This window comes from Bubalus kerabau, chromosome 5 (genome assembly GCF_029407905.1).
Source record: "Bubalus kerabau isolate K-KA32 ecotype Philippines breed swamp buffalo chromosome 5, PCC_UOA_SB_1v2, whole genome shotgun sequence".
NCBI classification, from domain to species: domain Eukaryota; kingdom Metazoa; phylum Chordata; class Mammalia; order Artiodactyla; family Bovidae; genus Bubalus; species Bubalus kerabau.
Genome location: NC_073628.1, coordinates 11,480,437 through 11,506,068, shown reverse-complemented (window position 1 = coordinate 11,506,068; position 25,632 = coordinate 11,480,437). Strand labels below are relative to the sequence as shown.

The following is a 25,632-nucleotide window of genomic DNA, read 5'->3' as shown; positions in this document are numbered from 1 at the left end:
ACGTGAGTCTGAGTGAACTCCAGGAGTTGGTGACGGACAGGGAGGTCTGGTGTGCTGCAATTCACGGGGTCACAAAGAGTCGGACATGACTGAGCGACTGAACTGAACTGAACTGAAGGCCCACATGCGACTACACAATACCCAGTGGATGGAGGCCAGTGTGATGCCTTTGATCACTACCTGAAAAGGGGAGGCTGCAGAATGTCCCGGTGGGGAAGAGATGCTGATGAGGGTTCAGATCAGGATAACTCACCAGATCTGATGTCAATGGGGTAAAAATGCAAGGTATTGATGGCTCTTGCTCAATAATGATCTACCCTGGGACTGTTCAGCTCAACAAAAAATAGTTTCACCTGATATCAGATCCTGTAACCATAAACTCACGGGAGAAAAAGGAAAGACTGAATGCAAAGCAAAGCATTTTCTAAGCATGAGGACACTCAGATCAGAGTAAGGTATGCAGACCTAGAGATGGGGGTGGTGCCCCTTCCCCTCTTCCTTTAGCATAAACAATTAGTGCCAGCTCTCCACTTCCCCCAAACCCTGGGTGCAGAGCAGAAACACACAACATGGGGACTGATGTCTTGGGTTTGCACTTTGGCTCCTCAGCACTTTACCTGTGCGACCTTGATCAAGTCTCATAACTTCAGTTTCCTCACCAGCAAAACGGGTAGCAAGATGATAATCCCACCATGCGGATCACGAGATGTGTGCCTGGGATGAGTGAGGATCCCTGAGAGGGCTTTGTGAACTCTTGAGTCTGGAACAAATATTAATTATTCTGCCTCTTCTGCTTCTGTTAGGCATCCAGTCCCATCACTTCAAGAGAAACAGAATTGGAAAAAATGGAAATAGTGAGAGACTTTATTTTCTTGGGCTCCAAAATCACTGAAGACAGTGATTGTAGCCATGAAATTAAAAGACTCTTGCTTCTCAGAATAAAAGCTATGACAAACCTAGACAGCATGTTACAAAGCAGAGACAACACATTGCCAACAGAAGTCTGTATAGTCATAGCTATTGTTTTTCCAGTAGTCATGTATGACTGTGAGAGTTGGACCATAAAGAAGACTGAGCACAAAAGAATTGATGTATTTGAATCATGGTGCTTGAAAAGACTCTTGAGAGTCCCTTGGACTGCAAGGAGATCAAATCGTGCAATCCTAAAGGAAGTCCATTCTGAATATTCATTGGAAGAACTGATGCTGAAGCTGAAGCTCCAAAACTTTGGCCTCCTGATTTGACGAGCCAACTCTTTGGGAAAGACCCTGATGTGGGGAAAGATTGAGAACAGGAGACGAGGACAGCAGAGGATGAGATGGCTAGATAGCATCACTAACTCTACAAACATGAACAGGAGCAAATTCTGAGAGATGGTGGAGGACAGGGAAGCCTGGTGTGCTACAGTCCATGGGGTCATAAAGAGTTGGACATGAGTTAGCAACAGAATAAAAAAGAAAAGAAAAAACAGGAGCAGGCACCAGATTTACTCTCCTACCTCAAACAACACTCAAGCAGACATATTAAGCAAAACAACAGTTTTCAGACATTGGACATCTGGCAGCAGAGGATAGATTCCTCAGAGGGAGGAGCAAAGGAAATGAGCTGTACACTGAATCAACTCTAGATAATGTTCCAAGTGTTTCCAAGTCTAGGCACTGTTGCCAAGCCTGGAACAGGAAGCACATATCCAGGCAAAGCCCTACAGTCTCCTCAAGCTGAGAAGAGAGATCTGGGGCTCTAGGTGACCAGAGTTCACAGGAGAGAGCTACACACAGAGAACTCTGGAAATCTATCGAGATGCCACTCCTGTTTTCAGCTAAGTGTTCATAGTACTGGTCAGGACTAGAGGAAACAATCCTTGAGCTTCAACTTGAGCCAAGACTAATTTGTGTCACCACCTAACAGAGTGGAAATATTTCATAATTCACAGGACATCAAGAGGGCACTGAAGAGGATATTGCCTTGAGTGGGGAAAAGTAACCCTAGTCTAAAGGCTGGTCTCCTCTCAGCTAACAAAGCTGAATAGCATGCCTGTAAAAAAAATAAACTATTTACAGGAAATTAACAGTGCCCCCAAACAGTGCCAGAAATTTTTTTAAAAATAAAAAATCCAGCACCCAAAAGCATAAAATTCCTAATCTCCAACGTCTAATCAAAAATTTATATACATACAATGAAGTGAGAAATATGATCCATAATGAAGGGGAAAATTAATCAGTAGAAACACACTCAAAAATACAGATAACAGAATTAGCAGGAAGGACATTAAGATGGTTACTACAATCATATTCCATACATTTATGAAGCTAAAGAAGATTGAACATTTTAAGCAGAGACATGGAAAATATTAAAAAGATCCAAATCAAAATTCTAGGAATGAAGTATACAGAATGAAAATTACAGCAGATTAGACACAACAGAAGAAATGGTCAGTAAACTTGAAGAAACAGCAACAGAAACTATACAAAAGGAACCACAAACTTTTAAAATACAGGCAAAAAAATTAATTGAGCAACAGGGAGCTTTGAAACAACTTTAAGAATACTAAAATATATAACTGGAGTTCCAAAGAAGCAAGAGATAAGAGAGAAAATTCCTGAAGAATAACTCGGTGTAAAATTTCCAAATGTGATGGAACCTTTAAGACACAGATACAAAAAATCAATTAACCCGAACACAAGAAATATGAAAACTACACCGAGGCACATCATAAATACATTGATTCAAACAAATAATAATAAAAATTGCCAGAGGGAAAAAAGACATATTGCCCACCAGCCCCCATCTCCCAGCGTCCCATGTGCCTCAGACTCTAGGCATGACCCTCAGGCAACTGTAACTGCACCCCAGCGAGCAGGTTCAGGCAAGATAGCTGCCCAACATGTAGATGCAGAGCACAACCTTGACTCACAGCATACCTGTCAGAGGAAATTGCAAGGAAAATGCCCTAGCTGACATCCTCAGGTCAAATTAAAATGATCTGGAGGCTGAAAGTGGAATACATGTATGTGTTATCACTCAGCCGTGTCCAGCTCCTTCTCACCCCATGGACTGTAGCCCAGCAAGCATTTCTGCCCATAGAAATCTCCAGGCAACAATACTGGAGTGGGTTGCCATTCCCTTCTCCAGGGGATCAGAGGGACCCAGGAATCAAACCCAGTTCTCCTGCATTGCAAACAGATTCTTTGCCATCTGAGCCACTGGGGAAGCATGAAGGTGGACTAGAAGAAACTTGAGAATTAAACCCAACTACAGTAATAGTCATATTAAAAGTATGTGGTCTAAACATCCCTTAAAAGGCAGAAATTTTAAAATTGGATTTTAGAAAATACAAAACTCATCTACTGCTGCCAACAAGATCCACTTTAAATATACAGACACAAATACTTCAAAAGTAAAAATATGTAATTTACCTTTAAAATATGTAATTTACCTTTAATTATGGTAAAACATTGTGGTGGTGGTTTAGTCACTAACTCATGTCCAGCTCTTGCAAACCCATGGACTATAGCCCACCAGGCTCCTCTATCCATGGGATTTTTTCAGGCAAGAATACTGGAGTGGGTTGCCATTTCCCTCTCCAGGTGATTCCTAACCCAGGGATCGAATCCCAATTTCCTCCATTGTCGGGGACTTCTTTACTGACTGAGCTACCATTTACCATTTTAAACATTTAAAGTGTATAATTTTATGACATTAAATACATTCACACTGTTGTATAAGCATCAGCACCATCAACCTCCAGAATTCTTTCATTCTCCAACTGAAACATTGTACCCATTAAACATTAACTCCCATTCTTCCCTTCCCCAGGTCCTTGCCAACCATCATTTTTCATTCTATCTCTATGAATTGGGCTCATAACATTGCCTCCTGAGGATATCTATTTGAAGATCTGTCCTGCCAGCTTTTTCCTGAGCCCAGAGTGCTTCATTTCTGCTCTAGACCCTCAGCTCCTTTCAGGGGAGGTTGAAAATCACCAGCTGCTGCACCAGTATTTATTCCTGGAAGAGGTATATGGCGAGCGCTGTGGCAGCTGCCAATTTGTAGCTGATAGAGCCCCATGCATGTGTGCTTAGTCGCTCAGTTGTATCTTACTCTTTGCCACACCATGGACTGCAGCATGCCAGGCTCCTCTGTCCATGGGGATTCTCTAGGCAAGACTACTGAGTGGGTTGCCATGCTCTCCTCCAGGGGATCTTCCCAACCCAGGGATCAAACCCAGGTCTCCCGCTTTGCAGGCTGATTCTTTACCAGCTGAGCTACCAGGGAAGCCCCACATGGTCATAAATTCGACCATAGGTTGGGAGGCATTTCATGACCATTTCATCCCATGGTGCTAGGAAGTTTCATTTCCAGGTCAGGCAAAGATTTTGCTAGTAGGCCACTCAATGACCTGTTACTGGACTAAGTCTATGAACAGTAACCAAGGGGCTCTAGACCACATGGGATCTGGTATGGTCCATGAAAAAATTCCCTCTTGTTGTATCTTCCCATATCTAGAGTGACACTATTCCAATCACTAATGGCATACGCACTTGCCATGGACACTAGCGATCTGCCTCTGAAAGGATTAAACCCTGTGTTGCAGCAGGTACTGATTTTTTACTCCCCCTGAGGGGAATTCATCGTGGAAAGTAGATATGAGGCAGTGTGTACTCAAGGAAAAACTGATAGGACAAATCTTCAAATAGATATTTTCAGGAGACAATTTTATGAGCCCAATTCCTGTGTCTCCTCGTATCTAGAAAACACTAAAACACTTCAAGTGATAAGTATTCCTTGTGAGTAGCAAAAGCTTCACGAGACTAGTTTTCCCAGAAACCTTTTGGAAAAATATTTGCTTGCTTGCATGTATTCCTCCTTCAACAAAATCTTGTATACACTGACTTTCCCTGCTGCTTATTTGGAGTAGTTTCTCAGAGCTATCTGGTTCAAAATTGGGAAAGGAGTATGTCAAGGCTGTATATTGTCACCCTGCTTATTTAACTTATATGTAGAGTTCAGTTCAACTCAGTTCAGTTGCTCAGTCATGTCTGACTGTGACCCCATGGACTGCAGCATGCCAGGCTTCCCTGTCCATCACCAACTCCCAGAGCCTTCTCAAACTAACGTCCATTGAATTAGTGGTCCCATCCAACCATCTCACCCTCTGATGTCCCCTTCTCTTCCTGCCTTCAATCTCGCTTTCAATATGCAGAGTACATCATGCAAAATGCTGGGCTGGATGAAGCACAAACTGGAATCAAGACTGCCGGGACAAATATCGATAACCTCAGATATGCAATGATACCACCTTATGTTAGAAAGCAAAGAGGAACTAAACAGCCTCTGGAAGAAGGTGAAAGAGAAGTGTGGCAAAGTTGGCTTAAAATTCAACATTCAAAAACTAAGATCATTGCCGGGGTCCAGCCCCGGCTGATCCAGGGTATTCGAAGGAGAGACGGCATAGGCGAGGGTCAGGAAACAACTGCTTAATTACACGTTAATTAAGGATACAAAGAGTAATAGAATGAGGATAGCTCAGTGAGGAAATTCAGTGGAGAAAAGCGGCTGAAATAAGGATAGCTCAGTAGGAAAATTCAGTGGAGAAAAGAGGCTGAGTAGCTTGGTTTACGCGGGAGACCAATAAAACTTCAAGACAAGAAGTTTGCACCACTTACGTAGGCCGCAGGCGTCCTTCCGTTCTCCCGAAGGAGAGGAGACACTGAGGCCTCCCCGGTCGGATCTTAGAAGCCCAGGCATAATTAGCAAGTATGGTGGGTTCCGCGCTCCAGATGGAGACTCAGCTGGAATTTGGGAGAGAGAGTGACATGGGGAGACCAAGTTTCAGTGAACAAGGCCCGCACTTTATTTTCCAAAGTAGTTTTTATACCTTAAGTTATGCATAGAGGATAATGGGGGAAGGGGTGGAGTCATGCAAGGACAGCAGTTCCTGGTTCTAATCTAAGCCAGGCTTTCAAACTTATCATATGCAAAAGTTCAGGTGATTGACATCATCTTCTGGCCCCGAGGCCTGTTAACATTTTAAGAAACTTATTTTTCTCTAAAGGTGATTATTCCAAAGTCAGGCACCAGCCTTCCAAAAAGCATTGGACAAAGCTGCATTTTACATTTCTATACACCCATTATATCAATCAATACACTGCCAAGGACACAGTAGGTAAGGAGTATGGAGACTTAGCAGCAAACATTGGCCCAACAAGGGAAAACCCTTCACCAATACAATTTCTAATCAATCTTTTAACTACTCAAAGGAATCTGTGTTTAGGCAGTTTAGAACATCTCCTGCCTCTCACAGTTGGGAGGCTCTGAACAATCACATGTGGCCGGAAAAACCTATTCAGGCAGGCTAGAGGATTTCCAAAGGAGTTTGTAGGTTAAACAGTCACACCCAGGAATTATTAACTGGAGCTGTAAGCTAACTCTTTTTTCAGAGAGAGGTAGTGGGAGACAGCCCCCCGTAAAGTCAGAGGTGTAGGTGAAAGCACAAAGCAGAAAGTAGGCAGACTCTGGTTTGGGGGGTAGATGCTCGAGAATTTCCAGGGGGACTCCTGAGGCTCGATCCCGCCTTTGCGTATGCCGAGCCTCCTTCCTCATGACCTTTGTCATGGGTGGAGCTCCTCACGCTGGCTCCCGGCAGTGATAGAATTCCAGTTGAGCTATTCCAGATCCTGAAAGATGATGCTGTGGAAAGTGCTGCACTCAATATGCAATATGCACTCAATATGCAATATGCCGGCTCCCGGCAGATCATGGCATCCAGGCCTATCACATCATGGCAAATAAATGGGGAAACAATAGAAACAGTGACAGACTTTATTTTCTTGGGCTCCAAAATCACTGCATATGGTGACTGTGGTCATGAAATTAAAAGACTCTTGCTCCTTGGAAGAAAAGCTATGATAAAACTAGACAGCATATTAAAAAGCAGAGACATTACTTTGCCAATAAAGATCCATATAGTCAAAAGTGAAGTTGCTCAATCGTGTCTGATTCTTTGCAACCCCATAGACTGTAGCCTATCAGGCTCCTCTGTCCATGGGATTTTCCAGGCAAAAGTACTGGAGTGGGTTGCCATTTCCTTCTCCAGGGGATCTTCCCAACCCAGGGCTCGAACCTGGGTCTCCCACATTGTATACAGATGCTTTACCATCTGAGCCACCAGGGAAGTCCCCATACAGTCAAAGATATGGTTTTTCCAGTAGTCATGTATGGATGTGAGAAATGGACCATAAAGAAGACTTAGCATCAAAGAATTGATGCTTTTGAACTGTGGTGTTGGAGAAGACTCTTGAGAGTCCCTTGGACTGCAAGGAGATCAAACCAGCCAATCCTAAAGGAAATCAACCCTGAATATTTATTGGAAGGAGTGAGGCTGAAGCTGAAGCTCTAATACTCTGGATACCTGATAAGAAGAGCAGACTCAATAGAAAAGACCCTGATGCTGGGAGGGCTTCCCTGGTGACTCAGATGTTAAAGAATCCACCTGCAATACCAGAGACCTGGGTTTGATCCCTGAGTTGGGAAGATCCCCTGGAGGAAGGCATGGCAACCCACTCCAGTGTTCTTGCCTGGAGAATCCTCATGGACAGAGGAGCCTGGCATGCTGCAGTCCATGGGGTCGCAAAGAGTCGGTCACCACTGAGTGACTAAGCACAGCACAGCACAGCACTGATGCTGGGAAAGATTGAAGACAGGAGGAGAAGGGGATGACAGAGGACAAGATGGTTGGATGGCATCACCTATTCAACAGATATGCGTTTGAGCAGTCTCCAGGAGATGGTGAAAGACAGGGAAGCCTGACATGCTGCAGTCCATAGGGTCGCAAAGAGTCAGGCAGGACAGTGGCTAAACAACAGTGGCATATGCAACTATATATTAAATCAACTGCTTCAAGTCACCTAGTCTTCATTTTCATTGCAGTTCCACTCACACATTTGGTCATGCAAGAAACAGCAATCTTGCAAAATAGACAAAATACAAATAACAGAGCTAGTGGTATTATTAAAGTCATAAGTAAGAATTAAACCAAGAACTTGCATTAAGTGTAGCCCAGTATATTCTCACATCATCTGACTTAGTCTATTCTACACCAATCTTTATCTTTCAGGGAAATTATATATTGGCCCTGTCCATAAGGCTCCCAGCCTAATTTCCTATTGTTACTAACCCAGTTACCCTTAGTATAATTTAATTGTTCCCCAGATAAAGGGTGACCTGAAAACTTAAATGACCACAGCCTAGTGTTAACTGTATAAATCCATCCTATAAATGTTAGAGGTTTTATTCCTAATTTTTGCTTGCTGTTCTGATTGAGTTTGAGTAGTTTAGAGGAAAATTCATATTATGTCCAGGGTCAGAGCAGGTATTATTAATTGGACAGGTGAGAGGATCCCACTTAGTAATATCAAGAGTAGCCTGAACAGGACTGAATTTCTTTCTGCTAAAATTAATTTTGTAACAGTCAGCTAATTAGAATCTTGTAGTAGAGAAATTCACCAAGGTAATCTAGACTTACTAGACACAGGTAATTAGCCACAACCCAACAATTGAATTGATTTTTCCTTTTGAATCAGTTTTTAAAACTAGCATTCAGCCATGTCCATGATAAAAAACATTTGATTTATAGGCAAAGGTCCAAAAAGTCAACAAAACGTTATAAATGATCACAAGAATTAGGTGTATCATCTTGGGTAAGCTGTCTACTTCCGGTGTCATCTTCTCATCCTGGCCTAAGTGTGGCTTCTTCTGTTTGAGCATTTTAAGGTGAGTTGGAGGTCAGCAGTCCTCTTTATAGACCAGTCCAGTGTAGGGTCTTTGTAAGTGGAAATTAACCCAAGAGTCAGTTTCCCTTCAGTGTTACTGTGCATGTGCTAATTAACAGTACCTGGAAAAGCCCCTTACATTCAGATCAGAGACAGCCCTTTAAATTATGTCTTCCAGTACACACCATCCCCTGATTGCAGGTCATGTAGTCTTAATCCGAAGATTACTGAGATGATCCAGAGGGAGGGTATGGGGAGGGAGGAGGGTTCAGGATGGGGAACACATGTATACCTGTGGCGGATTCATTCTGATATTTGGCAAAACTAATACAATTATGTAAAGTTTAAAAATAAAATAAAATTAAAAAATAAATAAATAAAATAAAATAAAAAGAAACAAATTGAGAGGATCCTGTTACTATTCAATTACCTCTTCCTTAATATATGGTTCATTCTTTCTTTTTTTAATATAAATTTATTTTAATTGGAGGTTAATTACTTTACAATATCGTAGTGGTTTTGCCATACATTAACATGAATCTGCCACGGGTGTACATGTGTTCCCCATCCTGAATCCCCCTCCCACCTCCCTCTCCATCCCATCCCTCTGGGTCATCCCAGTGCACCAGCCCCGAGCACCCTGTCTCATGCACCGTGGTTCATTCTTTCTAAATAGTCCTCATTCCTTCTACCTCCAGGCCCTAATCTGGCTCGGCTAAATGACCAAGCAGGTAGCAGTGGGGTGGGGATGTGGACGGTGGCTGTCTGGAGTGGGGCGAGGTGATCAGATAACAGGAGAAGAGCTGGAGTAACGAATGAGCAGGTGGGTCTCCAACCACTCGGCCTGCACAAAACTGCTTTTCTGGGATCCTCAGGGCATCACTAAAGACAAAAACTTCAAAATGGATATTTTGTAAACTTCTTATTACAAAAACATTTCAAACACAACAAAAATTAAAAAAGCATGCTATCATGAGCCCTGTATTTGATCACACAGCATCAAAAACTGCAGGAGATAGATGGGCTCCAGTTTAGACATTTACAACGGGCCTCCTGTTTGCAGTTCATACGGCACAAAGAAGTGGGCTTCAGCCAGGATACTCACAACTTTTAGCATTTTCTGAGACAAGAGACAGGTGGGATCCAGTAAGGGCATTTACAATCAGCCTCCTCTTTGCCCTCCAAAATGGGAGTAACAACAGAAACAGGGTAAATAGCCAGTGTTTACCTCTAGTAAACACCTTAAGGTAATTAGTCATAGCAAGGACAAAGAGGAGCAAAACCCTGTTTGGTTCAAGGTTTAAGGGATCACCGCTCCCCACTCTTTTGGGACAAGGGAGACACTACACATGTGCAGAAAGGTTCCTTGTAGGTAAAAAGACATGGGATAACGTCAGGCCATAATGAGTCTTTTTTTTTTTTTTTTTTTTGCCTTTTCATACTGTTAATGGGCTTCTCAAGGCAAGAATACTGAAGTGGTTTGCCATTCTCTTCTCTAGTAGACCACATTTTGTCAAAGCACTCCACTATGACCAATCCATCTTGGGTGGCCCTGCACAGCATAGCTCATAGCTTCACTGACTTACACAAGGCGGTAATCCATGTGATCACTTTGGTTAGGTTTCTGTAACTGTGCTTTTCATTCTGAAGGATGTGGATTTTAGTTCGGTCTGCCCTCTGATGGATAAGGATAAGAAGCTTGTGTGAACTTTCTAATGGGAGTGACTGACTTGGGAAAAACTGGGTCTTGCTCTGGTGGGCAGGGCCATACTCAGTAAATCTTTAATCCAATTTTCTGCTCATTGGTGAGGCTGTTCGGTGTTAGTAGCTCAGTCATGTCTGACTTTGTAGTCCCTAGGTTCCTCTGTCCATGGAATTCTCCAGGCAAGAATACTGGAGTGGGTTGCCATTCCCTCCTCCAGGGGATCTTCCTGACCCAAGGATTGAACCCGGGTTTCCTGCATTGCCATCTGAGCCATCCAGAAAGTGCTAGACCTCCTCATAAAGGCGACACAGATTTCCCTGATGACTTGTGGCAAAGCGGAGTCCTCTGATGTCTCCAGCAGGTGGCGCATTCTTCCACGCTGAGAGACCTGCTTCACCTCTGAGGAGTTTTGGGGACTGAGATTTTTTTTTTTTTTAACTGATTTATTTATTTTAATTGGAGGCTAATTTTACAATATTGTAGTGGTTTTGGCCATACATTGACATGAATCGCAATGGGTATACATGTGTCCCCCATCCTGAACCCCCCTCCCACCTCCCTCCTCATCCCATCCCTCAGGGTTGTCCCAGGGTACTGGCTTTGAGTGCCCTGCTTCATGCATCGAACTTGGACTGGTGATCTGTTTCACATATGGTAATATACATGTTTCAGTGCTATTCTCTCAAATCATCCCACCCTCACCTTCTCCCACAGAGTCCAAAAGTCTGTTCTTTATATCTGTGTATCTTTTGCTGTCTCACACATAGGGTCATCATTACCATCTTTCTAAATTTCATATATATGCATTAATATACTGCATTGGTGTTTTTCTGACTTACTTCACTGTGTATTATAGGCTCCAGTTTCATCCACCTCATTAAAACGTATTCAAATGTATTCTTTTTTAATAGCTGAGCAATATTCCATTGTGTATATGTACTACAGCTTTCGTATCCATTCATCAGCTGATGGACATCTAGGTTGCCTCCATGTCCTAGCTATTGTGAATTAAATTGAATGATGGAAGGGAATTCCCTAGCGGCCCCATGGGTTAGGACTCTGCGCTTCCACATAGGGGGCCTAGGTTTGATCCCTAGTTGAGAATGATATATATGCTTGGAATTGGATTTGCTTATTTCTAATATTTACATATGTTGAAATTTAATGGAAATCTTAACACGTAGGAGTTAACATTGGAATTAATGAAAGCACTGTGTGAAAAGTAATTGGCCTAGGGAATTTGCAACAGAAACCATTGGCTGTAGTATTATCATTTGTAAACTGCACTGTGTGCTCAGTGGCCCAGTCGTGTCTGAGCACCCCTGGGATGTGCTGGGATTCTTTGTAACCCCATGGGCTGTAGCCCACCAGGCTCCCTTGTCCATGGAATTTTCCAGACAAGATTTCTGGATGAGCTGTGCTCCCTCCCTGTTAGCTGTTTGACCTGAGACAGCCCAGTCCTGGAGTCTACAGGCTCTATGGTAGGGTTAAAGGTGAAGTCCAAAAGGACTTATGCCAACACAGACCCCCAGGACCGCTGATACCAGTGCCCCTGTCCACACGGCAGGCCACTGCTGACACATGCTGCCACAGGAGACCCTTAAAATTCACATGCAGGTCTGGCTCAGTCTCTTATGGGGTCACAGCTCCTTTCCCGTGGGTTCTAGTGTACACAAAGATTTGTTTGTGTCCTCCAAGAGTCTCTGTTTCACCCAATCCTGTGGAATTTTTATAATCAAATCCCACTGACCTTCAAAGTCAGATTCCCTAGGGATTCCCAGTCTCTGCCAGATCCCCAGGCTGGGAAGTCTGATGTGGGGCCTAGAGCCTTCACAAAAGTGTGAGAACTTCTCTGGCAATATTATTCTCCATTATGGGTCATCCACTGGGTGGGTATGGGATTTGACTTCAACGTGATTGTGCCCCTCCTACAATCTCTTTGTGGTTTCTCCCTTGTCCTTTGACATGGGGTATCTTTTTTTTTTTTTTTTTTTTTTTTTTGGTGGGTTCCAACATTCTCCTGTCAAAATCCAGGAGAGAGTGAAGGACAGGGAAGCCTGGCGTTCTGCAGTCCACGGGGTTACGAAGAGTTGGACACGAATTAGCGACTGAATAACAATGAAAATATTGAGTCTTGCTCCTCCCAGAAGCCTTCACGTCCAGATCCGTCTTGGCTGAGGGGTGCATGCACACCCAGGGGAGGTTCCCAGGGTGAGTCAGGTATGGAAAAAGAGATCAGATAATTGGCCTGAAGGAAGACAAAGACCTTGAAGAACGGACCTATATAAATAACTTAATCGCCTCTTTAGTGAACTCCTACTCACTAGGCCCATCCTCTTTCTCTCCAGGTGTGCATTTCTGCCTTGCTTTCATCTCATCTGTACAAACCATTTTTTTCTCTGTGTGCTCTCCCACTTGTTCTATGTCTTTAATAAGAAACTTTGTACCTTCATTTATAGTTTCTGCTTCCATGATAAAGGCATTTTTCACTGGGGGACAAAGATCCAAGGAAAAATAGCTTCTAGCCTCTAGCCCTTGCTGGTCTGGTGGCTAGGATTCCTGGTTCTCATCCTGGCTACCAGGTTCAATTCCTTGGCAGGGAATGAAGATGTTGCTTCACACCACATCTCGCTGCCACCTCACCGAGATCAGAACTACAACACTACTCTCTTAGTCCACCCAGGGTGTCATAGACCTGAGGCTACATGTCCAAGATCAAGGTGCTGGTCAATTGTGTTCCTGCTGGGAACCCTTTTCTTGGCCCAGACAGTTCTCTCCTTGCTGTGTCCTCACATGTGATGGGGAGGGATATTGAGGGAGGGGAGAAGGAGGAGGAAGGGGAAGGAGGGAGAGGAGAATGAGAGAGAGAAAGAGAGGAAGTTCTCAGGGGGCTCTTCTTATAAAGGCCCTAATCCCATCATGAGGGCCCTACTATTAAGACCTCATCTCAACCTAATGATCTCCCAAAGGCCCTGCCTCCTAAAATCATTACATCAGGAATTAAGGATTCAACATTTGAACTTGAGGGTGGACACAATTCAATCCATAGCAAATACTCAGATCTATTTCTTTAAATCAAAGCACACCCTCATTTAAATTTTGGTTTTTGCTATGTATTCATGTTTATTTTAAGGAAGAGACTGTTATTGTTGCTGTTGTAGTTGTTGCTGTTGTTGTTGTTTAGTCTGACTCTTTTGTGGCCCTATGAACTGTAATCTGCTGGCTCCTCTGTCCATGGAATTTCCCAGGGAAAAATACTGCAGTGAGTTGCAACATTTTTCTCCAGGGGCTCTTCTCAACCCAGGGATCATAAATAATGTCTCCTGCATTGCAGGCAGATTCTCTACCACTCAGCCTCCTGGGAACCCCAAGGAAGAGAGTACCATTTCATAAAATGTACATAACCACAAATGCTATTTTCTTCCAAATAAAATTAACATCTGATATCTAGTCCATGTTCAAATTTCCCTCATCCTCTTAAAAAAAAAAAAAAGTCCTTTATAGTTTACTTATTCAAATCTAGGTCTAGGGGATGACTACTTGGATGTTGCATTTGGTTGTTCTAAGACTTTCAATAAATAAAATTCTCCCCCTTTCTTTTTATATCATTTATTTGTTTAAAATGTGATGTGCCTCATAGAAAGTCCCAAGTCTTGTGTTGAGAGCAGGAGTCCACAACACCAATACCAGGACCAGTACCAGTCTTTGGTCTATTAGGAACCAGACACACAGCAGAAGGTGAGCAGCACACAAGTGAGGCTTCATCTGTTTTTTCAGCTGCTCCCCATCGCTCTCCCATCACCCCCAGATGGGATAGTCTCGTTCCAGGAAGACAAGCTCAGGGTGCCCATAGAGTCTGTATTATAGTGAGTTGTATAACTATTTCATTATATATTACAACATAATAATAATAGAAATAAAGTCCACAATAAATGTAATACCCTTGAATCATCCAGAAATCACTCCCTCCACCACGTCTCTAGAAAAATTGTCTTCCAGGAAACCAGTTCCTAGTGCCCAAAAAAGCTGGACACTGATGATTTAGAGGATTGCTTCTCTCTTCCTTTATCTATGTATTTCCCTGAAAACTGGTAGTTAGATCTAGACTTATGTTCAACAAATTTTACTGGAACATTTAATTTGTAGTTATTTCTTATGGCATCACTTAAGAGACATAATCACTAGTTGCCTCACTTTGATGTATGCTGAGATGCACTGCGTCCTGATGTTGCCAACCTCATGCATGCATTATAAACTTCACCTTTGACCTTTCATCTTATGGTTTTATCATCCATAGATGATCTTGGCCAAGATCCACTAATTCATGAGAATGTTGCAAAACAGTGGTTTCTTCTTTCTACCACTGCTAAATCTAATTCCTGGAAATCTTCAATTAATAAGAGCATTCTTTCAAATGTTTATAGTTACATGAAATATGCTTCATACAAACAAAAATAATGTAAATATTGATGATTATTTCCCTTTCTCAGTGTCCATGACAGTGACTTTGTGCCCTAGCAATCTGCCACAGTGACAAATTACATGTTATCTATTAACATTTGGAACTTCTGAATTTTTATATATTTAATTTGTTTCAGTGGATTTGATCTGATGCTAAAATTGTCTCACTTTTGGCCTCATCAAATGGATTCCTAAACTTTTTGTTCAGCTCTTGCTAATCTTTGAAGGCCCTCACATGTCTGGTCCTTCAAAATTCTCAGGCTTATCTTGTTCATTCCTTGGCCCAGTCCTGAAATCAGTCATCTCTTCAAGAATCCATGGACCTTAAGGTGGGAAATGGAATTTAGAGGCCACCTGATAGACCTCATGATAGTCACCGTAGCCAAGTTGCCATTCCTTCTAGGCTTTTCAGTTGAAAGAGTCAGGAAGTACCAATTCCTTTAAAGAAAAGGGGGAAAAAAGGAAAATAATTAAATAGTACAAACTTATGTTATCAATTTTTAAGGCTATAGGGCTTTACTAAAGGTTTTTCGTTTTATGCTTGAACCTCTTTACCCTATCCACTGAAAGTCTTGCTTCAGAACAATATTAGCATAAATTACTGACTTCCTTTAACCAGTAATAAACATGTGGTACTTTTGAGAGGGTAACAGGGGTAGGGGGTAGGTATGCTGCTGCTGCTAAGTCGATTCAGATGTGTCCAACTCTGTGTGACCCCATAGACGGCAGCCCACCAGGCTCTGCTGTCCCTGGGATTCTCCAGGCAAGAACACTGGAGTGGGTTGCCATTTCCTTCTCCAATGCATAAAAGTGAAAAGTGAAAGTGAAGCCGCTCAGTCATGTCCGACTTTTAGCGACCCCATGGACTACAGCCTACCAGGCTCTCCATCCATGAGATTTTCCAGGCAAGAGTACTGGAGTGGAGTGCCATTGCCTTCTCCGGGGGGTAGGTATATACCTACTGTGTATATGTAGGTGTATACCTGTGGCGGATTCATCTTGATGTATGGCAAAACCAATATAATATTGTAAACTAATTAACCTCCAGTTAAAATAAATAAATTTATATTTAAAAAAAAAAAAAGAGTTCCAGGTCATCATTGACAGCGGCTCGTCTGACTTGTGGGTGGCCTCTGTCTACTGCAAAGTCCCTCCTGCTGTGAGTGCCTGCCCCCCACCCATCTTGTTCTCCCCCACCGCCCTTCTCCATCCTTGGCATCTGACAGATATGGATCTCTTGTGTTGGCAGTTGCATACCGGACATATGACCCCCAAGATGTCCACCACCTTTCAGTGCAAGTGGAGGAAACTCGACCTCCACTATGGCTTCGGAAAGATAACAGGAGTGCTTGCCAGTGAAACTATTCGGGTAATGGGGGAACCAGGGGCTGAGTCCGGGCTGGCCCTGGGAGCAACCAATGCCTGCAAAACAGATGCACGACCAGCTGGAAGGGACTGTCTTTCTGAAAATCCCCTAGTGGCTGGCCACCCGCCCAGCAGGGCCCTGTCCCTGGGGACACAGCTCCCCTGCTGACACACAAACTCCCAAAACAACGAACCCCAGAGAGGGGCTTGGGGTGTGGACTTGTATCTCCATTACCCAACGTTCATTTTGCTGGAGCAGGAAGAAGGGGCAATAAAGCACCCCCTTTTATATTCACAGGCTCTACAGGGCACTTTCATGGTAATAACCTGTTTTATCCTGCAACATCCCCAGGCAGGAGGTACTATTATTAGCTCAGGATAAAGACAAGGGACATGAGGTGCACAGAACGAGGGCCCTGCCAAGGTCACATATTTTTTAAGTGGAGCTTCACTGACCTTCAGGACTCAAGTAGGTGTGGGTTTGGGGAGAGGATAAAACTGATCTGGGGCCCCTGGGGCAGCACAGGGCTTCAGGTATCCAGGCAGGGGAATCAGGGGTCAGAGATGTAAGATGGGCCTGATAAAAGGGTTCTCATTCTAAGGGAACTTTGAGACTAATAAAAACTATGGCCTGCCCCCCACACACACACAAAGTGCCTGAGTATGCTCTCCCTGTGTTTTTCTGTCTCGGTCTCTCTCTCTCACACACACACACACAGGCACTCACACACAAGTGTGCACATCCCCAAAAGCCTGATATCCAGGCAGAATTTTCATTAGAACCCAGCCAGTGACATTGCATATTGGCTTCTGTCTTCCTGGGCACGTGTAGAATCCACAGTCCATTGCAATTAATTCAGTTCATGTTTGTCATCAGATCATGAAAGTGAAAGTGTTAGTCACTCAGTCTTGCAACCCCATGGACCTAGCTCGCCAGGCTTCTCTGTCCGTGGAATTCTCTAGGTAAAATACTGGAATGGGTTGCCATTTCCTTCTCCAGGGGAACTTTCCAACCCAGAGAATGAACCTGGGTCTCCTGCATTAACAGGCAGATTCTTTACTGTCTGAACCACAAGGGAAGCCCATCAGATCATAGTGTTGCCAAAGAGAAGACTAGTCTGCTCTCTATTCATTGTATCCTTAGAGAGGGACCATTCGGTCCTGTCCTGAGTCTGGTTGCCCCACCTGTACAGAAGACATGAGATCAATTTGACTCACTGAGATGGTGTTTGCAGGAGAAGCAGATGTTGTTAAAATCCACAGCCCCACACAAATGGAAGCCCAATTCCTATCCCAGCTTGTCCTACCCATCTGAGGTCAACTGAGGCCTCAGTTCTTCTCTGCAGTGCTAATGGCATTTGCACCAAACAGCCCAGCCCCACTTCCCAACCCTTTATGTAGGAACACTCTCCTGTCTCACAGCTTGGGACAGCTGTTGCCAAGAACCAGACAATTGGCCTGACCAAGAATACGATTGGTGGGTTCCTGGAAAATTCACCTTATGATGATGTCCTGGGCTTGGCCTACCCCAGCCTCACCAGGCGTGAAGCCAACCCTCTCTTCAACAACCTGAAGAGACAAGGAGTCATTTCTCAACCTGTCTTCGCCTTGTTCCTGAGCAGCTAAGTCTGAGCTGGACAAGCCTGTCCTCCAAACGAGCTCTAAGATGCTTTCGGTTGCATGAAAAAGTGTAGGCCACCTCATCCAGAAGATTCCTGAGTGATAGTCTATCCGAGGAGAACTATGGCCCCAGGATCACAACTGGCCCCATCACTGGGTTTTTGTCAATAAAAAATGGTTGTGTTTCATTGGAACACAACCATTCTCATAGATTCAAGGGTGCAGTTTGGTTGAGCGGGATGGAGGTAGGAGGGAGAGAAATGGTCCAGGATATGGCTGGAGGAAAAAGCAACAGGATTTGCTGATGAATCTGATGCAGAAGGAGAGGGATGGCGGAAATGTTTCCTTCCTCACTAAGATTTCACTGGGAACCCAGGACGAGCTACAGAATTTGCAGGAACCAATGCAAAATGAAAATGTGGAACCCCTTGTTCGAAACATATTAGGAATTTCAAGACAGGGAGAATGGAGGTGGGTGGCCTGTTCAGCTTGAAGTCCCATAGACAGCACAGGTCACAGGCAAGAGAAGCCAACCCTGGGTAAGCCTGAACCCTCAGACATCAGCTTTCCTGAAAAATGACAGGCTAGACAAGGAGGAAGCCCAACCCCTCCAGCATAGAGTCCTCTGAGGGTATATCTGAGCATTTAGGTGGCTGGAAAAGTCCAGGCCTTCTTCAGGATGGCTGGTCGGAGCCAGGCCTGGTTGGAGCCAGGCTGCCCAGCTTCGAACCTCTTCTGTAACACTCATTAGATGGGGACCAACCCTGATCAGGTACTCAAGCTCTCCAAGCATCCGTTTCCATGTGTGTAAAATGGAGACCGTAGTAGTGCCTCTGATGGGTGAAGAAGCGCAGTCCTCAGACAGTGCCTGGTGTTACTCTCCTCCAGCGAGCTCCTTCTTCCTTCTCTCTTCAGCTGGCCGCAGAAGAGCAGCTTGCTGATGCTTGGTGGGGTGGACCACGCCTACCATAAGGGGGATCTCAAGTGGGTACCAGTGACCCAAGCCCACTTATGGCAGATAGCCATGGACCGGTAAGCCTCCCCCTCTGAGGGCCACCCCAAATGATGCTCCCACACATGCACATGGACACATACAGACACACACAACTGCACTCACAGACATATGCTCCACACACATGCACACATAAAAACATACAGAGACATATATAAACACATACACAGGCAAACATATAAACACACACAGATGCACACACACATAGGAACACACATCACCCATGGGTTCATAACTGCCCCAGAGCTCCTGATCAGGCCTCTCACCAGGATCCTGAAAGGGTCCACAGAGGCCTGGGGAAGGGCTGCATTCCTGTGCTGTGAGGTGGGGAGCCTGGTTAGAGGACCCTACAGTGTGGTGAAAAGAGGATCAGGGGGCATTGCACCAACCTGAACAGGATTGTGTTAAGATGACCTACTGACCAGGGCCACCCAGGACCTAGAGTGTTCTCAGTACACAGAATTGCCAGTTGAAAAACTGAGAAAGTCCTGAAAAACTGGGAAAACTGGTCTCCTCAGAAAGAAGTTACCCAGCAGTGAAGAGAGTTTGGCTGTAGTCTTGAGACCTGAGAGCAACGCATAAGAAGAGACACCCCACCTGACCAGTGCTAATTACCGCCCAAACCGGGCACACCAGTGGGGCAGGGCTGTGACTGAGTCAGGAAGCTGGGATCCAGGAGTGGCCTGAGAACAAGGAGCAATAATAGATGGGGTTCTCTGTGATGCCCTCAGGCCAAAGCTTTCCTTCTCTTTGGAGGCCACCAGGTCTGCTCATGCTCCTCTGGCAGAGGCCTCAGGGTCTGAACCGGGTGAGGGGGCGGTGCTGGGAGACAAACTCTCCCAGGGCAGCCTGTGTCTCCCCCACCACCACTCTGACCATCTGCTGTCCTAGACACCTCCATCTTCACTGTATGGGCCGACTCATCATTGGTGAGACACAGATACAGGTCTCTGGGTGTTCCTCATTCATTCATTCAACATACATTCATTGTGCACCGCCTGTGTGCTGGGCACTTGAGGGAGGCACTGAGGATCCAACTTGCCCTCACATGTAGTGAGGCAGAAGCGCATGAAACGACTCACATACACAGTGAATTACCACCTGGGTACATGCTGGACACGAGGAAGAGTCTACAGAGAGTGAGCAAGACAGGAGCCTGATCTACTCTCGGGGGGAAGACTTTCTTGACAAAGTGGCAATTAACCTGGAAGATGAGGGAAAATTAGCTAGACCAAGGAGATGGGGTTTTCTAGGAAGGGCACCAGCACAAACTCAGGCCCTGAGACACGAAAGAGCCTGTGCAGGCAAGAACTGAAAGAAAGTTAAAAAGATGATGTGACCAGAGAAAAGGAAAACTGAGTCAGGGTAGAAGCTGAAGGGCTTTTCAGGAGACAGTCAGCCAGGGGGAAGTCCCTGAAGAGACTTCAGAGTGACCCTGGTGCCTGCTTTGTCCCTCTGTCTCTCAGCATCTCCATAAACAAAATGGCGGTTGCTTGTTCTGGCGGATGTCAGGCTATTGTGGACAGCGGGAGCTCAGTGCTGGCTGGCCCAACTCAAGTGGTCCGCAACATCTTCAAACACATCAACCCAATCCCAAGGAGAAAAACCAGGTTAAGGGTCATGCCACAGGATCATTCTTGGGCTCCCCACACACCAAGGATCACCTGGGCCAAACTCTCTCCTGCTTTCTTTTACAGCTTGATTTCATGTGACAGTTCCAAGACCCTGCCTCCTATTATCTTCAATATCAATGGCATGGACTTCCCAGTGTCCCCTAAATACTACCTCCAGAAGGTGAGGGGACAACTTTGGGGGCTGGTTCCCAAATTTGGGATTTGCAAGAACTCTTGGGCTGCTGTTGGGAAGAAGGGGCCTTCTACAGGCCAAGCCACACCATGGCTTATGCTGCAGAGCCCCTGTGGCTGGGCCAGTGCCTCCCACAAAACCAACCACGTGAGAGGAAAGGGCAGTCTGGGACATCCATCCGCCTGAACTAAATGTGGAGACACCACCCCGTGCAGGCATGGTGGCAGTCACAAGGAGAGGGGAACTCTAAGGCCTCAGTCCTCACAGAGCTTCCGTTCAACCAGAGACCTCAGATGCAGAAACATGGAAAGTCAGCTCTAGCAATCCCTGAAATAGAACAGGTGACAAGAAGGATGGCTGGGGACAGTCTCATTGTGCTGTCCCACCATGGGGGTTAACAGTCTCCCCTTCCCAACTCGAAAGTCTCCAGATTGAGATCATAAATTACATGCTTACCCTAGAACTTCTCTGCAACTTCACACCCTGTGAGTTGGTACTGACCCTTCTGTGGGGAAGTTGGATGCTAAGGTAAATAAAGGGTATACAGTGACTGCTCAGCCCCAGCACATGGTGGGGGCTTCATGTCAGCTCCCTGTGGGAGTTCAGAGCAGGCTGATGGGCTCAAAGGAGGCTTTGGAGAAGAGAGGGAATTGCAGAAATTCTAAACACCCCAGCCTCATGGAGGAACGAGGGAGCCTGCTTGGGTTGAGGTAATCTATATTGGATTCCTTAAAAATGGCAGCCGCAGGGCCTGTACAAAGGGGTCCAGGGGCAGATGACGGGTGATGTGGGATACAGACCAGGGGAGCTTCAGGATAAGTCACCCAACCCAGCCTGGAGTGGCCAAATAGTGTGAATGTGGGAGCAGAAATGTTTCCTAGATGGCCTGAGTGAGTTTAAAGAATGCATTGTGACAATGCTATTTACAGTCAGGAAGCAACAGGTAGAACTGGACATGGAACAACAGACTGGTTCCAAATAGGAAAAGGAGTACGTCAAGGCTGTATATTGTCACCCTGCTTATTTAACTTATATGCAGAGTACATCATGAGAAACACTGGACTGGAAGAAACACAAGCTGGAATCAAGATTGCTGGGAGAAATATCAATAACCTCAGATATGCAGATAACACCACCCTTATGGCAAAAAGTGAAGAGGAACTAGAAAGCCTCTTGATGAAAGTGAAAGAGGACAGTGAAAAAGTTGGCTTAAAGCTCAACATTCAGAAAACAAAGATCATGGCATCCGGTCCCATCACTTCATGGGAAATAGATGGGGAAACAGTGGAAACAGTGTCAGACTGTATTTTTGGGGGCTCCAAAATCACTGCAGATGGTGACTGCAGCCATGAAATTAAAAGACGCTTGTTCCTTGGAAGGAAAGTTATGACCAACCTAGATAGCATATTCAAAAACAGAGACATTACTTTGCCAACAAAGGTCCGTCTAGTCAAGGCTATGGTTTTTCCAGTGGTCATGTATGGATGTGAAAGTTGGACTGTGAAGAAGACTGAGCACCAAAGAATTGATGCTTTTGAACTGTGGTGTTGGAGAAGACTCTTGAGAGTCCCTTGGCCTGCAAGGAGATCCAACCAGTCCATTCTTAAGGAGATCAGTCCTGGGTGTTCTTTGGAAGAACTGATGCTAAAGCTGAAACTCCAGTACTTTGGCCACCTCATGCGAAGAGTTGACCCATTGGAAAAGACTCTGATGCTGGGAGGGATTGGGGGCAGGAGGAGAAGGGGACGACAGGGGATGAGATGGCTGGATGGCATCACTGACTCGATGGACATGAGTCTGAGTGAACTCCGGGAGTTGGTGATGGACAGGGAGGCCTGGCGTGCTGTGATTCATGGGGTCGCAAAGAGTTGGACACGACTAAGCGACTGAACTGAACTGAACCAACAACAACCTACTATGTAGCACAGGGAGCTCTGCTCAGCGCTATGTGGCAGCCTGGGTGGGAGGGGAGTTTGGGGGAGAGTGGATACATGTATATGTATGGCTGAGTCCCACTGCTGCCCACCTGAAACTATCACAATACTGTTAACTGGCTATCCTCCATTAAAAAGTTAAACATTTTTTTAGAAAAAATAATGGGTTGTGGCCAATGGAGAGATAAACAGGCATTCTTAGCAGAGAAAAAAAAAGAGAGCAGGAGTCAGAAGGAAGGAAACAGAAGTATGTGAGGGGAACTATGGGCCGTTCTTATTCTTTGTTTAAAAAATACATTGAAGTAGAACTGATTTACAGCGTTGTGTTAGTTTCTGCTCTGCACCTAAGCCACTCAGTTTTATATATTTTCAAATATATACATGCTGCTGCTGCTTAGTCGCTTCAGCTTGCCTAACTCTGTGAGACCCCATGAACTGTAATCCTCCAGGCTCCTCCATCCAGGGGATTCTCCAGGCAAGAATACTGGAGTGGGTGACCGTGTCCTCCTCCAGGGGATCTTCCCAACCCAGGGATCGATCTCCTGCATTGCGGGCAGAATCTTTACCACTGAGCCACCAGGGAAGCCCACAAATATATACCAACTCTTTTTTATATTCTTTCCCATTACAGTTTATCATGGGATACCGAATACAGTTACCTGTGCTATACAGTAGGACTGTGTTATTTAAATATCAAATATTAGTTCGCATCTGATAATCCCAAACTCCCAATCCTCCCCTCCCCACACCCCTCTGTCATGGCAACCACATGTTTTGGCCCTTCTTGCTCCTATATCCTCACTTCTGCAGCTTCTGTGAGAGCCACTGGATTCTTCCCAAAGAAGGGGGGGAAATGGGAAAGCTATCTGCTCTGGATATTGAGGGGGGTGGCAGGTAAGTGCTCACGCTGACTGGTGTGTATTTCTGTCTCCCCCAGGTTTCTAAAGATATCTGCTTTATCAGCTTTCATGGGGGCACAGAGTACATTAGCCCCTCAGAGACCTGGGTCCTGGGTGACATCTTCCTGAGAGCATATTTCACAGTTTTCGATTGGGGAAACTATAGGCTCGGCCTGGCTCCCTCAGTGTAAATGCTGAGCTGCTTCAGGAATCACTCAGGCCCACTCCAAAGACACACTCACACAGAGGAAAGTTCCTCCCAGGGATGCTGGGGCACAGGGTTTGGGGCTCTGCAAGCCCTGTCCTCAGCAAAGAATAAAGGATTTCATCTCAATGGAGCTCATACGAATGGCTGCCTCCCTTTGAGTCAGGAAGGTACATCACAACCGGGCAGGATCTAGAATCAAGTCTGAATCACAAACGAGAGGAGCCCAACTCCAACTGGCTTCAAGAAAGGGGAGACTTATTGGAAGGATACAAGTATCCGGGACACAGGAATGAGAACAGATCCAAATATCTCAGTGACTGGACCCAATAAGTCAGAAGCCATCAGTTCACTCTTTCCTCACCCTTTCCCTTCTCTCTTCTTTGATTCTCTTAGCCTGACAGCTTTTTTCCCTCAGGTTTCTACACCTAGTTAGAGAGTTTCAAGCTGCCTGCCTCATGCCTTTATCTCTCTAAGGCAACTAACCAGTAAGGAAAGAAGCTCAGAAGACATCAGGGTTCGAGGGAGGGCTCTGAATGGACCATCTCAGATCATGTGTCCAGTCCTGGACCAAGCATCCTGGCAGGGGCATGGTGTCCTATAATTGGCTTAATTCATCACCTGGCCCTGCCCCCACAGCATGTGATTGACCGGTTCCTCATTAACAGACCCTGAGAAAGAATCGTTTTCTTCTTTCCTAATCCTTTCCTTCTTTCTTTCTTCCTTCTCTCCTCCTTTAATTCCTTTCTTTCTTTTGTCTCCTCTGAGCATTTACCTCCACAGAGCTCACAAACCTAGGTGTGAGAAAACTTCAGATTCCTCCAGGGACCACATCAGTCAAGAGAACAACAAATTCAAGATGTCTGGATGGAACTCATATCAATAGAATTCAGCTTTGTGCTCCCTTCATGGCTCAGTGGTCAAGAATCCACCTGCCAATGCAAGAGACATAGGTTCGATCCCTGATCCAGTAAGAACCCACATGCAGAGGATCAGTTAAGCCTGTGCACCACAACTATTGAGCCTGTGCTCTAGAGTCCAGAAACCACACTACTGAGCTCACGTGCAGTCGCTACTGAAGCCCACATGCCCTAGAGCCCATGCTCCACAACAAGAGAAGCCACTGCAATGAGAAGCCAGCAAATACATTAGATTGGAAATAAGACAATGAGGTAAAAACCCCAACATGGTCACTTACTGTGCAGCACCCTACCTAACTAGGACTCACTTCTAGGATTCACTTCATCCGCAAAATAGGCTTATCACCTAACCTGAAGTGTACCCAGAATCTCATATGTTTACAAAGCCCCAGAACACTGCCAACAGCACATGGCAGCAAGGCAAAAAGAATAAGAGCTACTGCTACCCTAAGGGGGGTGGGGGGCGGTGGGAAATAGAAGCTGCCCTGATGAAATCTACAAAGAAAATTTTCTGCATAATGGAAAATACAAAGGCACCAAGCCAGATTTCTGAGATAATCTAGGGGAAAAAAGGCTTTTCTGGGCATATGACTGTCACGAGTTCTTGTTTCAGGGTCCAGTCTTTCTCCCCAGGTCCTAACTCCCAGACCTGTGCAGGGCCTGGAAAGTCAGCCAAAGAAAAGTCTTCTTTCCCAAGTCCCTCTGTCATCGCTACCAGCAGCTCTAGGGCTGACAGTCACAGACCTCACAGGTTTAGCATCGTGGGTGCACCAGTAGGAAATGGGACTCCTGGGTAAGAGACAGGCAGCCGATGAAGAGGGTGGAAAAACCCCTAGCCAGCAACAGTATTACTGGGATACTGCTGGAGTGAAAGGAAGTGAGTCTGTGAAGTTTCCAGAGTTAAGGGTGGACATCCCCAGGGTGACTGAACCCA

The 25,632-nt window shown here is 45.2% G+C and overlaps 1 pseudogene; it reads left to right on the top strand.

Annotated features, from left to right (window-relative positions):
* Nucleotides 1–9,490: 9,490 nt before the first annotated feature.
* On the top strand, nucleotides 9,491–23,764 carry LOC129654143 (pregnancy-associated glycoprotein-like; annotated as a pseudogene).
* The last annotated feature ends 1,868 nt before the right edge of the window (nucleotides 23,765–25,632 follow it).